Source organism: Bombina bombina, chromosome 1 (assembly GCF_027579735.1).
Source record: "Bombina bombina isolate aBomBom1 chromosome 1, aBomBom1.pri, whole genome shotgun sequence".
Classification (NCBI taxonomy): domain Eukaryota; kingdom Metazoa; phylum Chordata; class Amphibia; order Anura; family Bombinatoridae; genus Bombina; species Bombina bombina.
Window position 1 is genome coordinate 167,195,796 of NC_069499.1, and position 23,028 is coordinate 167,218,823.

The window sequence follows — 23,028 nt, forward strand, 5'->3', positions numbered from 1 at the left end:
ATATTTGATTGTGCCATTATTCTTTGCATGAGGTTATTTGTCACGTGTCATCCAGGTCTCAGTTATCCATTCTCGTTTTAGCCATAGTGATGTTACAATCAAAAAATCACACTGTAAAATTGTTACTGCACTAGCATTACCTTGAAAACAATAAGGCCTCGATGACCAAAAGTGCTGCAAGGCTGCGATATATTCAAAAGGTATCCGATGTGATGTCAAAAATGCTGGCAGAATATAAAAAAGTGCCAACATTACTCTTTAAAGGCAACATCAGATAGGTGTTTTACTATACATTTCAATAGGTGCCGATACTGGTAAAATATTCAAAGCAGCATCGTCATTGGCGATGTAAAGTAAAGGATCCCTCTTAAATATATTGCATACAACCTAATAACTATACTTATGTACCCCTAAGCCAACATAACCCCCCACCACAAACTAACCCTGCACTAACTAAACCGCCAATATCCCACCGCAATTATCTTCCTAACCCCTATACCGCCAATAGCCCAAGGCAATTATCATCCTAACCTATTAACCCGTATACCTCTAATAGCCCACCACAAGAAACTTCCTAACCTATTAATCCCTATACCACCAATAGCCCACTGCAAACACCCCTACACTACTTAACCCCTATACTGCGAATACCCCTAACCTATTAACCCCTATACCGCCAATAGCTCACTGCAAACACCCCCTACTCTACTTAACCCCTATACTGCCAATACCCACAAACCTATTAAACCCTACACCGTCACAACCCACCAACGCAAACTACCCCTACACTACTTAACTACCCAACTCCTAACCCCCCCACCTCTAACCTAAAACCCCCTAAATTGCCAAATATAATCAACACTAATATAACAGAAAATTAGAGCAGGACCGGTACAGCCAATAGGATTTCAGCAGCTCTCATCCTATTGGCTGATTTCAAAATTTCAGCCAATAGGAATGCAAGGTACCTAAATGGGGTACCTTGCATTCAATATTCAGTATGCAGCGGCAACCGCATGAAGTGGATCCTCAATGCCGGTCCTGCTTCGTGACAGCCGTTCCTGCTCTGTGACCTCCAGTCTTGCTGCATGGTCACCTCTGCTCCGGGATCACCTCTGCTCCATGCCGCCTTCGCTCCGGATAAAGATAGAAAATGTATGAAGACCTTCACAGCCTGGAGGAAGACCAGTGCCACCGGGCTTCAGAAACTTTGAGTACCTATTTCGGGGTTAGACTTTTTTTTTATTTTTTGGGGTGTTTTTTTTTTTTAGATTAGGTATTTATGTATTTTTATGGGCGCAAAAGAGCTGTCCAAAAAATTCCCCTTTAGGGTAAATGGGTAGCTTAGGTTTTTTTCGGAGGTAATTAGTACATTTTTAGGTAAAAGAGCTGTTTAACTTAGGGTGATGCACTACAAATCATGATCTGTTCATTTACAGCCAATCAATTATAACGTACATGTTTAAGGAAAGAACTTTTACTCATTAAAAACATATTTTAAATGTTTTTAAAATAAAATATACGCTGTCGGCATTTAACATTGCACAAGCAGTTGTGGTGAACTGCTTGTGCACTGCTGCCCCCTGCAAATTTGCGTCCGCTAGCAGGGGGTGTCAATCAGCCCGATCGTATAGGATCGGGCGGATTGCAGACCGCAGCCTCAAAGGCAGCGGACCAGTTATGGAGCAGCTGCTTCATAACTGCTGTTTCCGGCGAGCCTGAAGGCTTGCGCGGAAACAGGGGCATCGGGGGCCATTCGGTCCTTGATAAATCAGCCCCCTTGTGTAAAGTATAAGGGTTAAAAAAAAATGTCCAGCAAGTACAACATAAATACATTAAATAAAAGTGTTACACTCATATATCAAGTTTCTGATAACAAACATTTCATATAAATATTAATAAAAATCTATAAGGGTTATAAGGTATATGGTGTCTATATACACAAGTGTTTGACTTGAAAGAAATGAATTATTCAATTTTAACCCCTTAAAATATATATATATATATATATATATATATATATATATATATATATATATATTTAAAAATAAAAAGAACCTTTTCTTCTATGTGAAGAACATTAGAATGTTTGAAGTCTATTAAAGTGATTGTAAAGTTGATCGATTGAAATCCCAGAATTTAAAAATACTCTTAAAAACATGGGCACTTTAAGTCATTAAACTATACAATTACGCTTCTTTTTTTAAAATACTTAGGCCTAGATTTGGAGTTTGGCGGTAGAAGGGCTGTTAACGCTCCGCGGGTTTTTTTTCTGGCCGCACCATAAAATTAACTCTGGTATCGAGAGTTCAAACAAATGCTGCGTTAGGCTCCAAAAAAGGAGCGTAGAGCATTTTTACCGCAAATGCAACTCTCGATACCAGAGTTGCTTACAGGCGCGGCCAGCCTCAAAAACGTGCTCGTGCACGATTCTCCCATAGGAAACAATGGGACTGTTTGAGCTGAAAAAAACACCTGCAAAAAAGCAGCGTTCAGCTCCTAACGCAGCCCCATTGTTTTCTATGGGGAAACACTTCCTACGTCTGCACCTAACACTCTAACATGAACCCCGAGTCTAAACACCCCTAACCTTACACTTATTAACCTCTAATCTGTCGCCCCCGCTATCGCTGACCCCTGCATATTTTTTTTAACCCCTAATCTGCCGCTCCGTAAACCGCCGCTACTTACATTATCCCTATGTACCCCTAATCTTCTGCCCCTAACATCGCCGACCCCTATATTATATTTATTAACCCCTAATCTGCCCCCCACAACGTCGCCGCCAGCTACCTACACTTATTAACCCCTAATCTGCCGAGCGGACCGCACCGCTACTATAATAAAGTTATTAACCCCTAATCCGCCTCACTAACCCTATCATAAATAGTATTAACCCCTAATCTGCCCTCCCTAACATCGCCGACACCTAACTTCAATTATTAACCCCTAATCTGCCGACCGGAGCTCACCGCTATTCTAATAAATGTATTAACCCCTAAAGCTAAGTCTAACCCTAACACTAACACCCCCCTAAGTTAAATATAATTTACATCTAACGAAATAAATTAACTCTTATTAAATAACTTATTCCTATTTAAAGCTAAATACTTACCTGTAAAATAAATCCTAATATAGCTACAATATAAATTATAATTATATTATAGCTATTTTAGGATTAATATTTATTTTACAGGCAACTTTGTAATTATTTTAACCAGGTACAATAGCTATTAAATAGTTAATAACTATTTAATAGTTACCTAGTTAAAATAATAACAAATTTACCTGTAAAATAAATCCTAACCTAAGATATAATTAAACCTAACACTACCCTATCAATAAATTAATTAAATAAACTACCTACAATTACCTACAATTAACCTAACACTACACTATCAATAAATTAATTAAACACAATTGCTACAAATAAATACAATTAAATAAAATAGCTAAAGTACAAAAAATAAAAAAGAACTAAGTTACAAAAAATAAAAAAATATTTACAAACATAAGAAAAATATTACAACAATTTTAAACTAATTACACCTACTCTAAGCCCCCTAATAAAATAACAAAGCCCCCCAAAATATAAAATTCCCTACCCTATTCTAAATTAAAAAAGTTACAAGCTCTTTTACCTTACCAGCCCTGAACAGGGCCCTTTGCGGGGCATGCCCCAAGAATTTCAGCTCTTTTGCCTGTAAAAAAAAACATACCATACCCCCCCCAACATTACAACCCACCACCCACATACCCCTAATCTAACCCAAACCCCCCTTAAAGAAACCTAACACTAAGCCCCTGAAGATCTTCCTACCTTGTCTTCACCATCCAGGTATCACCGATCCGTCCTGGCTCCAACATCTTCATCCAACCCAAGCGGGGGTTGGCGATCCATCATCCGGTGGCTGAAGAGGTCCAGAAGAGGCTCCAAAGTCTTCCTCCTATCCGGCAAGAAGAGGACATCCGGACCGGCAAACATCTTCTCCAAGCGGCATCTTCGATCTTCTTCCATCCGGTGCGGAGCGGGTCCATCTTGAAGCAGGCGACGCGGATCCATCCTCTTCTTCCGTTGTCTCCCGACGAATGACGGTTCCTTAAAGGGACGTCATCCAAGATGGCGTCCCTCGAATTCCGATTGGCTGATAGGATTCTATCAGCCAATCGGAATTAAGGTAGGAATTTTCTGATTGGCTGATGGAATCAGCCAATCAGAATCAAGTTCAATCCGATTGGCTGATCCAATCAGCCAATCAGATTGAGCTCACATTCTATTGGCTGATCGGAACAGCCAATAGAATGCGAGCTCAATCTGATTGGCTGATTGGATCAGCCAATCGGATTGAACTTGATTCTGATTGGCTGATTCCATCAGCCAATCAGAAAATTCCTACCTTAATTCCGATTGATCGGAACAGCCAATAGAATGCAAGCTCAATCTGATTGGCTGATTGGATCAGCCAATCGGATTGAACTTGATTCTGATTGGCTGATTCCATCAGCCAATCAGAAAATTCCTACCTTAATTCCGATTGGCTGATAGAATCCTATCAGCCAATCGGAATTCGAGGGACGCCATCTTGGATGACGTCCCTTTAAGGAACCGTCATTCGTCGGGAGACAACGGAAGAAGAGGATGGATCCGCGTCGCCTGCTTCAAGATGGACCCGCTCCGCACCGGATGGAAGAAGATCGAAGATGCCGCTTGGAGAAGATGTTTGCCGGTCCGGATGTCCTCTTCTTGCCGGATAGGAGGAAGACTTTGGAGCCTCTTCTGGACCTCTTCAGCCACCGGATGATGGATCGCCAACCCCCGCTTGGGTTGGATGAAGATGTTGGAGCCAGGACGGATCGGTGATACCTGGATGGTGAAGACAAGGTAGGAAGATCGGTTTAGGGGTACATAGGTAGTTTATGGGTGTTAGTGTACTTTAGGGTACAGTAGTTAAGAGCTTTATGAACCGGCGTTAGCCAGAAAGCTCTTAACTCCTGCTATTTTCAGGCGGCTGGAGTTTTGTCGTTAGAGCTCTAACGCTCACTTCAGAAACGACTCTAAATACCGGCGTTAGGAAGATCCCATTGAAAAGATAGGATACGCAATTGGCGTAGGGGGATCTGCGGTATGGAAAAGTCGCGGCTGAAAAGTGAGCGTTAGACCCTATTTTGAGTGACTCCAAATACCAGCGGGCGGCCAAAACCAGCGTTAGGAGCCTCTAACGCTGGTTTTGACGGCTACCGCCGAACTCCAAATCTAGGCCTTAGTTTTGTTACGGTTAACTTACCCCGATCTTCCGCATCTCCTTAAGTATTGAGCAGATCGATGACGAATCCGGCATCCTTCAATAGTTGTGTGTCCCGTTTGGCGTCCAGCTCATGAGGCACACAATGATTGGAGGAAATCAGATCAGCATCGATATGCTAAATACTGAAGGAGATGTTGGCCGAGGTTCGTCAGTAAGTTTACCGTAACAAAAAGGTAAGTATTTTAAAAAAGAAGCGTTATTGTAAACTTTAATGACTTAAAGGGATAGGAAAGTCAAAATTAAACTTGCATAAAGCAGATAGAACGTGTAATTTTAAGACACTTTTAAATTAACTTCTATTTTCAAATGTGCTTCTTTTTCTTGGTATTCCTTGTTGAAAAAGAATACGAACATATCCTACACTAGTGGGAGCTAGTTGCTGATTGGTGCTTGCACACATTTGTCTCCTGTGATTGGCTTACTAGACATGTTCAGCTAGCTGCCAGCAGTGCAATGATGTTCCTTCAGCAAAGGATAACAAGATAATGAAGCAAATTTTATAATAGAAGTATACTGTAAAGTTGTTTAAAATTGTATGTTCTATCCAAATCATGAAAGAAAATGTTAGGGTTTCCTATCCCTTTAAAGTGCCCATGTTTTTAAGAGTGTTTTAAAAGGGACAGTCTAGTCAAAATTAAACTTTTATGATTCAGATAGGGCATGCAATTTTAAACAACTTTCCAATTTACTTTTATCATCTTAGGTAGGCTCAAACTGATTTCTAAACAGTTATAAACAGTTGAAAACAGCCTCTTAGCTCAGAGCATTTTGAAAGTTTTTCACAGTTAGACAGGGGTAGTTCATGTGTGTCATACAGATAACATTGTGCTAACTCCCGTGGAGTTATTTAGGAGTCTGCACTGATTGGCTAAACTGCATGTCTGTCAAAAGCACTGAAATAAGGGGGCAGTCTGCAGAGGCTTAGATACAAGGTAATTACAGAGCTAAAAAGTATATTAATTTAACCGTGTTGGTTATGCAAAACTGGGGAATGGGTAATAAAATGATTATCTTTTAACACAATAAAAATTCTGGTGTAGACTGTCCCTTTATACTGGGCTTTAAATCCTTCAACTTTACAATCACAGTTAACGCAGACACAATATCCGAAGTCCTGAAGCTAGAGTGCATCAGGTTTGGCTCACGTACTAACTTTTTACTTTCAACTTTTAATACCTGTGCATTAAAATTTAACTTTTAGCGGTGTTAGCGTGAGAGATAAAAATATATTTAGCATGACACTTGGCCCACAAGTAATCTGGCCCACAATTAGGAGCACCTCAAAGGCTAGTGTGAATGCAATATTGACATCAACTTTAATGAACAATAGTCACAGTACAATCGTTATATACGACAATTAACAACAGGATAAACAGGTAGCAAATTTGCTACCAGACCTTTATTCATTAAAGTGATATGCTTTTGAACATTGCTTAGTCAAAATGCCAGGGGTCTTAACTCAGCCCAAAAACGCTCTCTAGCCATGCGAGACCTCCGTAGGAAGGGAGGCGATATAATCTTTTTACAGGAGACTCATTTTTTAAAGAGCAAAGAACCAGGTTACTTTGGGGGATACTATACACAATGTTTTCATAGCTCTTATGATCATAAACGTAACGGTGTCGGTATCCTCTTGAGCAAACATTTACCCTTCGCCCCCATACAAACGTACACAGACTCCGAAGGCAGATTTTTGTGTGTCACAGGCTTATGGCTCCCCTGTAACTTTGGTCAGTATGTACTCTCCAAATACTAGACAGCTCCCTTTCTTAAAAAAATGCCTTACTCAAGTATTAGACCATGGGATTGGGGCCCTTTACATAGTGGGTGACTTCAATATTCCTTTGCAACCGAACCTTGATACCACAAACCCCCGACCTTCAATCTCAAAGTATACAACCAAGCACCTATGGCGGATAATGCTAGAGCAGACACTGTTTGACGTTTGGAGATTTAAAAATCCGGGAAAGAGGGATTATACCTTCTTCTCGGCTCCCCATCGCTCCTATAGCAGAATCGACTATCCCATAACAAACCAGAATGGCTTAGCCTATGTCCTCTCTTCCCGGCTCTCTCACACCGTTTGGTCAGACCACTCTGCAGTCCTCATACAGCTCCAGTGGCCCTCAGTCCCTAAATCCACCTTCCTCTGGAGGCTGGACGACAGCTTACTAAATTTTCCCGACTTTAAAGACAAGATAGAAAAACTTCTCCCCGAGTACTTCCAGTTCAACTACTTACCCGAGACAGACTCCCGGATTGTGTGGGAAGCTCACAAATGTTTTATCAGAGGGGAATTCATAAAATACAAAGCCCAGATTAGACAGAAAGCGCGTTCATTATATAAAACCTCTACTGAACTGTTATCTAAACTAGAATATGAACACAAATGTGCCCCCAGTTCCCCACAAATTCTCGCAGACCTAGAAAAGGCAAGAAAGACAGTACACAACCAACTTTTGCAGGAGGCAAATGTCTTGGCCTTAAAAACTAAGCAGAAATTTCACTTTGAGAGCAACCGAGCTGGCAAACTTTTGGCCCGCTCCCTCAAACTGAAAAAGTTAAAATCCTTCATACACGAGGTTCGTACCCCTACACAACAAAAAGTGAACACTACGCCTGAGATTCTCACTCAATTTCGGACGTACTATTCTGAATTATATAATTTACCAAAGCCTATCTCGCCCAGCGATAGAGTAAGCGCCATAAAAGCATATTTACTAAATACACCTCTCCCCCAACTTACCACCGCGCAGGTGGAGGAGCTGGAAGCTCCTTTCTCAACAATGGAAATATCTGCTGCACTTAAACAGCTCCCTATGGGCAAAAGCCCAGGCCCGGACGGTTTTACCGTAGCATATTATAAGAAATTCGCACCAATTCTCCTCCCTCATCTATGCACCTTATTCAACGCCACAGATAATGACCATCCCTTCCTCCCCACCATACTAGAAGCCCATATCGCTGTTATCCCTAAGCCTGGCAAGCCTCCTGACACCCCATCCAATTTTCGTCCTATATCACTATTAAACGTCGATGTAAAACTTTATGTGAAATTGATAGCCATTAGAATCAATAAGTTCTTACCGCTACTGATACACCTCAACCAAGTTGGTTTTGTGCCTAATAGAGAGGCAAGGGACAATATGCTCAAGGTTCTTAACCTGGTAGAATATTCACAAACTCACAACATACCCTCTATCTATTTAGCAATAGATGCCGAGAAGGCCTTTGACAGGCTGGACTGGCTATTCTTGAGGTCCACCCTGGAAAGGTTTGGTATGGGGGAGGTCCTGATAGGGAAGATATTTGCTCTCTATAACACCCCGAAGGCCCGTATTAAGCTGAATGATACCTTGTCAGACCCCCTTCCCATAAAGAATGGCATGAGGCAGGGTTGTCCCCTTTCCCCCCTACTTTTTATCCTTGCAATGGAAGTGCTAGCAGCCAGGGTCCGAGAGGATGATAAAATACATGGCATCCAAATCGCAGACACACAATACAAAACTACCCTTTATGCCGATGATGTGCTGTTCTCAATTACCTCCCCTATACAATCTCTTACCGCACTAATGCCGGCCATTAAACAATATAGCAATCTATCAAATTTTAAAATTAACATGTCCAAATCTGAATTCCTAGGAGTGGGGATCACTGGGCAAACAGCCCACCAGATTGCTTCACAATTCCACTTTACACAGAAACAGGACTCCATAAAATACCTAGGGATACAGATCTCGCTTTCTAAGGATTCCCTTCTCCAAAGGAATTTCCAGAGCTTACTTAAAAACATTAGTTCGGACCTGCTGACATGGCGGAGTAAAAGTCTCTCATGGCTGGGCAGGATTCAGGCTTTTAAAATGAGTATTCTACCCAGCTTTCTTTACCTATTTCAAACTGTTCCCATACAACTACCCCTCCAATATATAAGAGCCGCACAGGCACTTGTGAATGATTTCACTTGGGCACACAAGCATCCCAGAATGTCTAAGTCCATACTTTATAGAAATAGAGACAGAGGAGGCCTGGGAGTACCCAACCTCCTATACTATCACCAAGCAGCGCAACTGACTAGAATAGTAGACTGGTGTAAAAATATAAAAGATAAGGAATGGGTGAAACTTGAACACGATTTAGAGGGTATTAAAAGCTTGGGGGCACTCTGCTGGATCCCCAGGCACCATAGAAATAGATCACCACTCTCACCTACCCTAGTGTCAGATACGCTCTCCACATGGGATAGCCTAACTAATCATCAGAGGGGGATTTCATCAATCCCCTCCCCACTGACCCCCCTACTTTATAATGATGATTTCCCACCATTGAAACACAGCTGGATAGGGGATTCTTATATGATTTCAACTGGCCTTCCTTGCTGTCAGGTTATAGAGAGTGGAACTATATTGTCTAAAGCTGCGATAGCAGATAGGGGTATACCTTTCTTTGCTAGATGGCTGGAGTACCTCCAACTCTCCCACTTCCTCTCAAGCCATAAAAACAAGTCTAACCTTGTCCACAGTTTAAATCCTTTTGAGGCACTCTGCTGGTCCCCACAAATGTCAAGGGGCATACTCTCTGCAACGTATAAAATTTTACTCGTAAATCACTCTAAGAGTCTACAGTCCTACACCAAAGCCTGGGAAGCAGAGTTGGTTCAGTCTGTCCCGCCAAAAACTTGGGAGGTTATATTCCAACAAATGGGTAAGGCACCCTCATCAATGAGCATCACAGAAACCAATATGAAACTATTAGGGAGGTGGTACTTATACCCCAACAGGCTAGCTAAGATTTATCCACGGACTGACCCCCTTTGCTGGAGAGGCTGTAAACATCCCGGTACTCTTAGTCATATTTGGTGGGATTGCCCTCTGCTCCAACCGTTCTGGAAGGCCGTTCATGGGGAGATTCAAAAAGTTCTCACACAATCTATTCCCATGGACCCCTGGACGATGTTATTTAATAAACCACCCAGGATTAAATGCAGATACAAAACTGTTCTGCTTTACATCATGCTTAGCAGTGCTAAGCAATTAATCCCCAGACTATGGAAACAATGCGTCATACCCTCTATGCCCGAGTGGAGGCACAACGTCACGCATCTATTATCCCTAGAAAAATTCCACTATCACAAAACCAACAGACTAGATTTCTACTGCTCTATGCTGTTTTACTGGGAGACCTATACCCACTCAGACGTTGAGCCATTACCCCAACCCTCCGACCCAGTAATAACACCTACCCTGACTTAAGCTCAAAAGTTACAATAAAAGTGCAATAAAGTCCCTGACAATGATAGTGATAGTTACACTTGTTCTGCATATTGGGCAAAAGCTTTCCTGGATAGATTTTCCTGCACAAACTGTTGTTCAATAATTGGCGCAATCTTATCTGGTGTGAGCCTCCTGCTGCGCAGCAATGTTTAATGTTTGAAGTTTCTTTTTTCTCTTCTTTTTTTTTTTTTTCTCTACTCCTCCCTTTTTTTCATTCTTCTTTGATTTTTCGTTTGGCTAATCATCATAATTTACTGTTATTTTGTTTAAATGAAAAAACACCAGCAGACTTTTGAACTCATCGAAATTTAATGGTGTATTGTATCTAGGCTTTGCTGACTTGAACGTAGAGGACTATGATTAAGAGTCCCTCCGTTTATTTTGTAATCGTCTTTTATATGCCTTGTTGCAAGCCGGTTTGTTGATACGGCTCATGTAAACTCTGTACACCTTTCTTTTGATCTGAAATAAAGCTTGTTGGGAAAAAAGAAGAGAAGGAAAAAAAAAAAAAAAAGTGATATGCTTTTGGCGGTTAATCCACTCCCGGAACCTCAACATACTTGGCTAATATTCTTTATTTAAGCAAAGCTTTTTAGAGCAAATATCAGTTTTGAGAAAGGCTCTTTTTAAGGCCAAAACATGTAGATCTTGCTTGAGTTTTCTCTTATACTAAAACTTAATTTTGGTCTGGTAAGCTTTTTTTTATGGACTGGGATTTTTTTTTTGGTTAAGCCAGACATCCCAACTCTCCCTGAAGTTCAGGGAGTCTCTCTCCTTGTAATAGCGGCTCCCTCCCTGACGCCCGCAAATGAAATGCAATCTCCCTGAAACTACAAGTAACATGATCCAATGTGGCCCAAATCCAGAAACAGTGTTTCTTTAAGGAATGCCTTTAGTTGCTGTTATGTTCTGGGACACTATGGAACCCTCAAAGCATGCATCAGTAACAAAAAAGCTCCCACTGATTTTAATAAAATAAAACACAAATACTACCTTATTTACTGCATGTAATTAAACTTCGTATTCTAAAATATTTGAGCATTCAACAAGCGTACGATCACTGGAAAATAGGTTTGTTGTTTGTGGTTGTGCAATAAAGCTACTTTTTTTTAAATGTGAGTTTAGTGGGAAGCTACTTTAATGATAAGGGGCATATTTAACAATGTGCGAGCGGACATGATATGAAGTAGCATATCATGTCCGCTGCACATCGATATATGCTGACATCATTGCACCAGCAGTTCTTGTGAACTGCTGGTGCAATACCGCCCCCTGCAGATTTGTGGCCAATCGTATTCGATCGGTTTGATTTCTGTCCGTCGCCTCAGAGCAGGTGGACAAGTTATGGAGTAACTTCTGTTTACGGCGAGCCTGAAGGCTCGCTGGAAACACGGGGCATCAAGCTCCATACAGGGCTTAATAAATTTGCCCCATTGTCTCTATCTTATTTAGGGTTTCCAGGTGTCCAGTATATAACCAGGGCGGGGGTGCAGTAGCCGATGAAGCCACCTCCCTGAAATGAGTTTTTGCATGTTGGGATGCCTGTTGTTTATATTAATTTTTTAGGTGATTTTGGGCACAAACATATTATTTGAAGATCTATTAAGGATCGTCACTGAATATTTTGGATACACTGAATATTTTGGACACCATATGAAACAATATAATCATTCATTTTTTTTCCTTTGGACACATTTTGTGTAGCCATTTTATATATGTGCATATATGTTTTTAATTATGATTATTATATGTGATTTTCTTTTATTTTGGATGCATTTATCCTGTTGTTAATTGTCATATAGCACGATTGTACTGTGACTATTATTCCTTAAAGTTGATGCCTTTGAGGTGATCCCAATTGTATGTATGTGACATTTTCGGATCCAATCTTTTGGGTGGCCTGTGTGAGTACATTTGGTTCCAAATTATATACTATATATTGTTTATATCACAGGTTATCAAACCTAAAATTGGGTCACCAAGAAACGTATGGGGTCACTATAATTTTTTTATATTGACTCCACTTTAGTGACTTACTTATGATCTATTTTGTATGCATGTCTTTAGCAATGATGCTTTAACTACAGATGCATGCAATAAATATATTTAAAAAAATTAAATGTCTCTTTAACACCTCAATTTCGCCTGTCTTCTATGTTTTTTAAAGGATGCTTGACCCTAATTAAATTATGCACGGCCTATATTTTATAAACAGTTTACAATGTGGTCATAGTTCAGACAGATCACTTCAAAATAATAATATTGTAGAACCATCTTTGACACACTCTAAAAGTGATACCTTTGTGTAAAAGCAATTAAAAATAAACCAAGCCTAAATTGATGTTTCTCTGAGAGGATACTGATTTTTTACAGGTTTACATTTGCTCAAAATTCATGCATGCTCAATTCACTTTTTTAAAAACATAAAAATGCTACATTTAGTTTAGACACTCACTTGTCTGCTGATAAAAAAAAATTGTCTCCACAGGTGACCTGTTAAAAGCAGTTATTTTTGTTATACCTATACTGCTTGAGGGGGACTGTATCAAAGACTCAATTTTAAAGGTTGATTACATACAATGATTTTCACACAGAAAGGTGATAGTGTGTATAAATGTTATAAAGCAATAATAAATTAAAGTCTTAATAATTAACAATAAGGTATTGACTGTGGTGATCCATGTTTGGTTTGAATCATTGCCTTTGGGCCCATGACTTAATAGGAAAGCTTTCTAGAAGTCACATGATCTTCCTGAATTGCCTTGGGATAAGAATTGCAGGTGCATAACCTCAATGATATTATATTGTTATATACTCAACACACACACTTTTTTCCTTAATGACTGGTTAAGCTGTGATATCAATTTGTGGTGAAACACTTTGACAGAACACTCTTAAAGAGACAGCAAAGTCAAAAGAAAACTTTTATGATTCAGACAGAGCAGGCAATTTTAAACTTATCGATATACTTCTATTATCTATTTTTTTAAATTTTCTTTTAATCTTTTGTTGTAAAGCATACCTAGGTAGACTCAGGAGCAGCAATGCACTACTGGGAGCTAGCTGCTGATTGGTGGCTGCACACATTTCCTTAACAACACGCACTTTAAGATGATTAATGGACATGAAATATGAAGTAATTGTATTTTTGTCTGATAATAACTCTGATTTTAAAAACCTTTTTCACAATCACACTTTGCAAGTTATCTGATTTATCAGACATATCTGGTAAGCTCAACCAATTAAATTTGTCTCTGCAGGGAGACAATACTATTATTTTCCTACTGGAAGATAGAATCCAAGTATTTCTGAAAAAAAATCAAGTTGTGGGAAACTAAAATTATTTATTTGATATATCACCTTCTATTTATGAGTTTATTAGTGAAACTAATTTAACCCCTTAAAGGGACAGTACACTGTAAAATTGTTTTTCCATAAATGTATTTTAAATGACTTGTTATACCAACTGCAGAGTATAAAATATTTGAGAAATTGCATTTTCGGGTTTATTTGTGTATCTGAAGTAGCTGGTTTTGTGCTTTGAAACCACAGCCTATTACAATGGGTTGAGCTTCAGGTAATATCAGATCTCATTATGTTATCACTTTCATGTACACATACTTGCTTCCTTATCTTATATTTGTCTGGAACACCAAAGCTCAATACATAGATAGAACAATGGAAACGTATAATTTTATTACTTAACTATCCTGTATCCCACTGAGGGTGTAATCTCTTCTGCTGGCTGTGTTTACTTAGGCTTGTCAATAGCATATACGCCAGTATCAAAACTTTCAGTATAGGTTGGGAAACTACAAGCTAAATCAGCTATTTCAAATGCTGAAATATGAGTAAAGGAGCTACTTGCAACCAATTTAATACACTCTAGCAGTAAAAAAGATCATTGGGAATAATTTAAAGGGGAGAAAGTTTTTGGGTGAACTGTCCCTTTAAGGACCAGCGATGTACCCTGTACGTCGCTGGTCTTTCTATTGGGCTTACATTTTGTGGCCATCAGCGACAAGACCACCTTATTTACGGTGGTCAGCTGGATGGAGGGTACGTTGTGGTTGTTAAGTCACAATTTGATACAACCTATTATACGCAATCATTTGACGAGCTTGAATAATCAGTTTTGTTCATATTTTTTTCCAGATTTTAAAACTGAGCATTTTGATTGGACTGAAAAGAAAATGTTCATTGTACAAATACAGAACATTTTAGTGACACGAATATTGAGCTTGAATTCCCCTAGGGGTAAAAAACAGGTGAGGGTTGAGCTGTCTAAATCCAATAGGTGCACTCACTCTTAATTGTTTTTCACTTGAATTCCCCTAGAAATGTTTAAATGAGTTTTGGCTTAGTGTTAAAACTGACTATCCATTACTTTCTGACCTGGCAATGAGAGCACGTTTTCCATTCGGTACTGCATATTTACGTGTGTCAGCATTTTCAACATTGGCTGCAATAGAGACGAAAAAATATCAAAGTTGCTATGAAACCTCCACTAATTAACCTTTTGCCAAGATTTAAACTGTTGTGTTAAAATAAACAAGCTCATCCATCACATTAAAAATGTTGGGGCAGATTAGAAGTGGCACACTAAATAACTGAGCTCAGAGAAAAAAATTAGCACTGCCAGGTTAGCGTGCGTATAAAAAGTTGAAAGTACAAAATTTAGTGTTCAAATGAAAGTCCTATGCTTGCTAACTTCTATGGGGCACGCTGTAAAAACAGTTATCGTTCTTGCACTAACCCTACACTACGTTCAATGAACTGCACTAAACCCAAAATGAGTTAGATATACTTTACATAGAAGTAAATATTCTTTTTTCTTCTAAGTGAAGAACATAGGAATTTCAAGTATCTCTATTAAAAACTTTTATTTATATATATATATATATATATATATACAGAGAGAAGTGCACTCACAGGAACGAACAACCAGCTCAATACCATTGTTAGCCTGTTCTATGGCGATTTACCACCTGGGTGCAACTTCTTTTAGCCCAGTAATGCTTTTCATAGAGAAGAACTTTCCTGTAGTATATCAGTCTGATCCCACCTATTACGATCAGGCCAGCGCCGAAATACCAGGCAATTCCTCTCTGAACAAGGAACACAGCAACCCCAGACGATCGTTTCGGCCTTCATTGGGCCTCGTCAGTGAGGTGTAGCAGTATTCCTCTAAGCACACTGAGCAAGGAGTCCACGTCTGGTTGCCCCTTTTTCCCATAGGGAGACTAAATACACACAGAGAGAAGTGCACTCACAGGAACGAACAACCAGATTAATACCATTGTTAGCCTGTTCTATGGCGATTTACCACCTGGGTGCAACTTCTTTAGTTCTTTGGTGTTGCTGTGTTCCTTGTTCAGAGTGGAATTGCCTGGTATTTCGGCGCTGGACTGACCGTAATAGACAGGATTAGACTGATATACTACAGGAAAGTTCTACTCTGTGAAAAGCATTGCTGGGCTTAAAGAAGTTGCACCCAGGTGGTAAATCGCCATAGAACAGGCTAACAATGATATTGAGCTGGTTGTTCATTCCTGTGAGTGCACTTCTCTCTGTATGTGTATGTATATGTATGTGTATATATATATATATATATATATATATATATATATATATATATATATATATATATATATATATATATATATATATATATATAAAACTTATAATATATACTTTATATATTTAAAATTAAAAATATAAACAACCCACAAAAAAACACATTCACTTTGTTTCAAATGGATATTTTATATGTCAAGGTGTTTGACTGGGAAGGGCTCAAAAATTATATATATATATATATATATAGCAAGAAGAACAGAGCGCAAACCCACATCAAGGTAGATGTTTTAAGTTTTATTTTACACACAACGGTTAAAAACACTTACCTGTCACACTCCAGTGTTTAGACGCCTTGATCCTTCTCTGATATCAATCTGTCCTTAGGAGCCTCATCAAGCTCCGCCCCAGCGCGTTTTGTTCGCCTTATGCAAACTTTTTTCAAGAGGAATTGGTTTCAATGATTGCAACCAATTCCTCTTGAAAAAGTTTGCATAGGGCGAACGAAACGCATTGGGAGCGGAGCTTGACAAGGCTCCTAAGGACAGATTGGTATCAGAGAATGATCAAGGAGTCTAAACACTGGAGTGTGACAGAGACACCCTTTTTAAATTGGACCTGGACCCTCTCTCATTCTCATCCCTATATTGGGATACAGGCTTGTTATTTTTTTTTTTATCCTGTAAGTGTTTTTAACAGTTGTGTGTAAAATAAAACTTAAAACATCTGATTGGAACAGCCAATAGAATGCCAGCTCAATCCTATTGGCTGCTTGCATCAGCCAATAGGATTGAACTTCAATCCTATTGGCTGATTGCATCAGCCAATAGGATTTTTTCTAACTTAATTCCAAATGGAATTGAATGGAGGCCATCTTGGATGACGTCATTTAAAGGAAGAGGATGCTCCGCGTCGGATGTCTTGAAGATGGACCCGCTCCGCGACAGATAGATAGATGAAGATAGAAGATGTCGTCTGGATGAAAACTTCTGCCCGTCTGGAGGACCACTTCGCCCGGCTTGGATGGAGACTTCTCCGGGTAAGGTGATCATCAAGGGGTTAGTGTTAGTTTTTTTTAAAGGGGGTATTGGGTGGGTTTTAGAGTAGTGTTGGTTGTGTGGGTGGTGGGTTTTAATGTTGGGGGGGGATTTGTAATTTTTTTTACAGGTAAAAGAGCTGATTACTTTGGGGCAATGCCCCGCAAAAGGCCCTTTTAAGGGCTATTTGTAATTTACTGTAGGGTAGGGCTTTTTTTATTTTGGGGGGGCTTTTTTATTTTGTTAGGGGGATTAGATTAGGTGTAATTAGTTTAAAAATCTTGTAATTTGTTTATTTTCTGTAATTTAGTGTTTGTTTTTTTTGTACTTTAGATAATTTAATTGTATTTAATTGTATTTAATTTATGGAAATAATTTAATTATAGTGTAGTGTTAGGTGTAATTGTAACTTAGGTTAGGTTTTATTTTACAGGTAAATTTGTATTTATTTTAGCTAGGTAGTTATTAAATAGTTAATAACTATTTACTAACTATTCTACCTAGTTAAAATAAATACAAACTTGCCTGTAAAATAACGAGTGACTTTGGGGGCGGCAGATTAGGGGTTAATAAATGTAGGTAGGTGTCGGCAATGTTGGGGGCGGCAGATTAGGGGTTAATAATATTTAACTAATGTTTGCAAGGCGGGAGTGCGGCGGTTTAGGGGTTAATATGTTTATTATAGTGGTGGCGACGTTGGGGGTGGCAGATTAGGGGTTAAAAAATGTAGGTAGGTTGCGGCGACATTGGGGGCGGCACTTGGGGGTTAGAGTTAGGTTTTTTTAAGGGGGTATAGGGTGGGTGTTAGAGTAGGGGTGTGTGGGTGGTGGGTTGTAATGGGGGGGTTGCTCTTTTTTTTTACAGGTAAAAGAGCTGATTAATTTGGGGCAATGCCCCACAAAAAGGCCCTTTTTAAGGGCTGGTAATAGAGCTGATTACTTTTTGTAATTTAGTTTAGGGTAGAGACATTTTTTTATTTTGGGGGGCTTTGTTATTTTATTAGGGGGCTTAGATTAGGTGTAATTAGCTTAAAATTCTTGTAATCTTTTTTATTTTTTGTAATTTAGTGTTTTTTTTTGTAATTTAGTTTAGTGTATTTAATTATATTTTAGTTTAGATAATTGTAGTTTATTTAATTAATGTATTGATAGTGTAGGTGTATTTGTAACTTAGGTTAGGATTTATTTTACAGGTAATTTGGTAATTATTTTAACTAGGTAGCTATTAAATAGTTATTAACTATTTAATAGCTATTGTACCTAGTTAAAATAAATACCAAGTTACCTGTAAAATAAATATAAACCCTAAAATAGCTACAATGTAATTATTAATTATATTGTAGCTATCTTAGGGTTTATTTTATAGGTAAGTATTTAGATTTAAATAGGAATAATTTAGTTAATATTATTAATATTATTTAGATTTATTTTAATAATAATTACGTTAGGGGGTGTTAGGGTTAGTCTTAGGTTTAGTGGTTAATCGTTTTAATATAGGTGGCGGCAGTGTAGGGGGATTAGATTAAGGGTTAATCATTTTAATATAGGTGGCGGCGGTGTAGGGGGATTAGATTAGGGGTTAATCATTTTAATATTGGTGGCGGCGGTGTAGGGGGATTAGATTAGGGGTTAATAATTTTAATGTAGGTGGCGGCGGTGTAGGGGCTCACATTAGGGGGTTATGTAGTTTAAATAGGTGGCGGCGGGGTATGGGCTCACATTAGGGGGTAATGTAGTTTAAATAGGTGGGGGCGGGGTAGGGGCTCACATTAGGGGGTAATGTAGTTTAAATAGGTAACGGCGGTGTAGGGGGATTAGATTAGGGGTTAATCATTTTAATATAGCTGGCAGCGGGGTAGGGGGATTAGATTAGGGGTTAATAATTTTAATGTAGGTGGCAGCGGGGTAGTGGCGGCGGTGTAGGGGCTCCCATTAGAGGGTTATCATTTTAATATAGGTGGCGGCGGGGTAGGGGGCTCACATTAGGGGGTAATGTAGTTTAAATAGGTGGCGGCGGGGTAGGGGCTCACATTAGGGGGTTAGACATTTAATGTAGCTGGCGGCGGTGTAGGCAGCTCACATTATGGGGTAATATATATAATATAGGTGGCGGCGGTGTAGGGGGCTCACATTAGGGGGTGATACAGTTAATATAGGTGGCGGCGGGGTCCGGGAGCGGCGGTTTAGGGGTTAATATATTAATTGTTAGGAGTGAGAGGGGGGATTGCGGATAGAGGGGTTTACGTGTCGGGCTATATTTGGGAGGCGTGTTAGACAGTAACGGGAGATTTAATATTTTAGATAGTTTTTGTATGCGGCAGCAGTTTCTAAAGTGCCGTAAGTCACTGGCGACTCCAGAAATTTGTACTTACGCAGATTTCTGGACATCGCTAGTTTGTCTGACTTACGGCACTTTAGCAACTGCCAGCGCCGTATATGTGATAGCTCGCTGTACGAGCTGAAACTACGGGCGGCGCAGGTTTCCACGCTTGCGCCGAAACCTGTGCTGTATATTGGATCGCGCCCTAGGGTCCTAGGGGTATTTATTAACTATCATGTGCCAAAAGTAGCCTGGTTTACCAGTCCAATACTTCTGACATTCTTTAATTACACTTGTTATAGTGCTACATAAGTGCTACAGAAAGCTGTACATAAAGTCTAATTGCCTGTGTTGTATTTCTTTATTGTACTGTACATCATGATTTTTTTGTTGTTGCTAGTTTGACAAAAATGAGGATTGCTTGATATCTGGAGTTTGTAATGTATTTCTGTGTAATTCTCTTTGAAACATCAATAAAAATAAATATTAAACTTGTGCAAGTGTCTTTTTATTTGCAATATAAAGTTTGTATTATATGAAATTACTCTAAAAATAGTTGTATCAGTGACATACACATGTATTCTATGCATACACTGTGTTATAGTTGTCAACCGCAACTACTCAGAGATTTATTAGTGTTATTTTATATTATAGAACCCACTATTAGCTCTCTGTAAATGTGTGGTGTTTAATTATAGTTCCACAGGCCATCCACTGTATATGTGTGTATGCTGCAAACATTTTTTTTATAATAAAAGTATGTTTTAAAATAAATAAAAAAATTAAAATATGAAAAGCTTATGTGCACATTTAATTTTAACTATTATGCTCCTTGAAAAAACTGTTTTCTTTAAAATATACTTTCTTATTTATGTATATTATATAAACTAAACTGTTTATGTAATAAAAATGAAAATAAATAGTGCAATACTCATGAGTATGCAAAATAGTCTTCTTTCATTAATACATGTTTAAGACATATTCTTGTGATTGGAGATTTTTTTTTTTAACAATCTATTTAACTGAACACTCGTTAAGTGTAGCATTACTTGTATACAAGCCTTTTTTAACTCATAACTTACCAGGCAAATACAACAATATGTCTGAAACATTTTTTTAAAAGAAAGAAAGCATTTAATCAAAGGTGGAAAAGTGTTAGGTCTACAATTTTTAAAAATGTATGTGTAACATATGTAAATACATTAATAAAAAACATATGTAAAACATCAACAAAGGAATCATGTCAAATCTTTTTATTAAAGGGACAGTATACTGTAAAATAGTTTTTCCCATAATGTGTTGCCAATTACTTTTTTTACTAGTTGCAGAGTATAAAAAGTATGAGAATTTGCTTTTTAAGGTTTATTTGTATATATGAATTAGCTGATTTTGTGTTTTGAAGCCACAACCTAATAAAATGGGTTGAGCTTATAGCTATAATCAGTCTCATTACTTTATCACATTGTGTACATATACCTGCTTCTTTATCTTATATCTGTCCATAAACTAATCACCAAAACTTGGAGAGAACAATGGAAAATTAACATTGTATTACCTTATCTCTTCTATATCCCACTGAGAGTGTAATTTCTTCTGCAGGCTGTGTTTACACAGCTTATCTATAGCTTGGTCCTAAGGCCAAAAACTTTCAGAATAGGTGGGGATACCACAGGCTAATTCAACCATTTCGAACGCCAATATAAGGGTAAAGGAAATACTTGTAAACAATGTTATACACTCCAGCAGGTAAAGTGGATCATTGGTAACACATTTAAGGGGATACATTTTTGAGTAAACTGTCCCTTTAAAGGAACAGTCTACTTGAAAATGTTTATTGTTTAAAACATATAGATAATCCCTTTATTACCCATTCCCTAGTTTTGCATAACCAACATGGTTATATTAATATACTTTACCTCTGAGATTATCGTGTATCTAAGCCTCTGCAGACTGCCCACTTATTTCAGTTCTTTTGACAGACTTGCCTTGTAGCCAATCAGTGCTGACTCATAAATAACTTCAACGGAGTGAGCAAAATGTTATCTATATGGCACACATGAACTAGTGCTGTCTAGCTGTGAAAAACTGTTAAAATGCACTGAGATAAGAGGCGGCCTTCAAGGGCTTAGAAATTAGCATATGAGCTTACCTAGGTTTAGCTTTCAACAAAGAATACCAAGAGAATTTGATGATAAAAGTAAATTGGAAAGTTGTTTAAAATTTCATGTCCTATCTGAATCATGAAAGTATAATTTTGACTAGACTGTCCCTTTAAGAATTTATGACACCAAAATAAATTAATAAATTAAGACATTTCAAGAAAATGACAACATAAGTTTAATGTCAAATCATTTTCAGAACACATTCAAATAAGATGAAGAAGTTAGTTTCATGTCAAAAAAATTTTCAGAACACATTTATAAAGAAGATGACACAAGATTTATATCAAATGTTTATATTCATATGATGTTTTCTTTAAAAATCGATTTCTAAGATATGAATATTATTAAAGAGACATTATGATGAATACATTTAAAAATGTATTGTACATTAAATATTAACATGTTAGCATAATTGCAAATAATTTATCCTGACAATATATTACATCAGGTAAAATTATAATTATGTGAATAATTCTCTGAGGGGGAAGGGCCCATGCTGTATCTTGTCCCAGGGTGAGCAGAGTGTTGTCATCTCCCGGGGTCAGAGGGGACACATTAGCTACAGGTTGGGGTCCTGCATTCCAAAATGTGCTCCTCATCTTCCTCCAGGAATTGCAAGTAGGATCCTCCATGGCAGGGCCAATTCTCCTCACCCTGAGGTTTCTCCTCATGAATGGCCTCTTTACTCTGCTCTTGCGATGCTGCATAAAATGTAGAAATACTATATACATTTTTGTTCAGATTATACATAAATCTTCACTTTAAAGAAACTGAACACATAAAAATACATTTATAAAAAACAGAAACCTGTTTCAAATCCAAGAAAATAAAGAAATCTAAATGATACTGTGAATTGTCTATTATTATATTTAATCGATTTGGGCAGTAGGCATCTTTTTCAGTGCAATTTTAACCAAAATTGTTCGAGCATGTAACTTTAATAGCAGTAACCCTTTGATGCTATGTGTTTTACTCAAGCAAATGGGTTAAGCACATAGTAGAATAACCCCTCAGTACCCATATAAAACTTCTACTCCTGAATGGAAACTGCCATAGATCCAATCAGCAGCACTAGTCACACAGCTGAATTGTGCAACTAGCACTTCCAATTGGATCATTAGCACTTTCAGCAAAGGGACCAGTAGTATTTGAGAATTCTTTTTTTTTTTTTTTGTATACTTTATTTATGTCATTGTCCAAACAAAACACATGTTCATGCTGTTATTACATCTTCCAATAAAATGTATTTTACAGTCTTGGGTTTCAATGTCATCAGCAAAGTATAGTTTATAGATTTGACAATGTTTTATCAGGTGCAAAAGAAAAGGAGAGAAGAAAGAAAAAAAAAAAAAAGTAA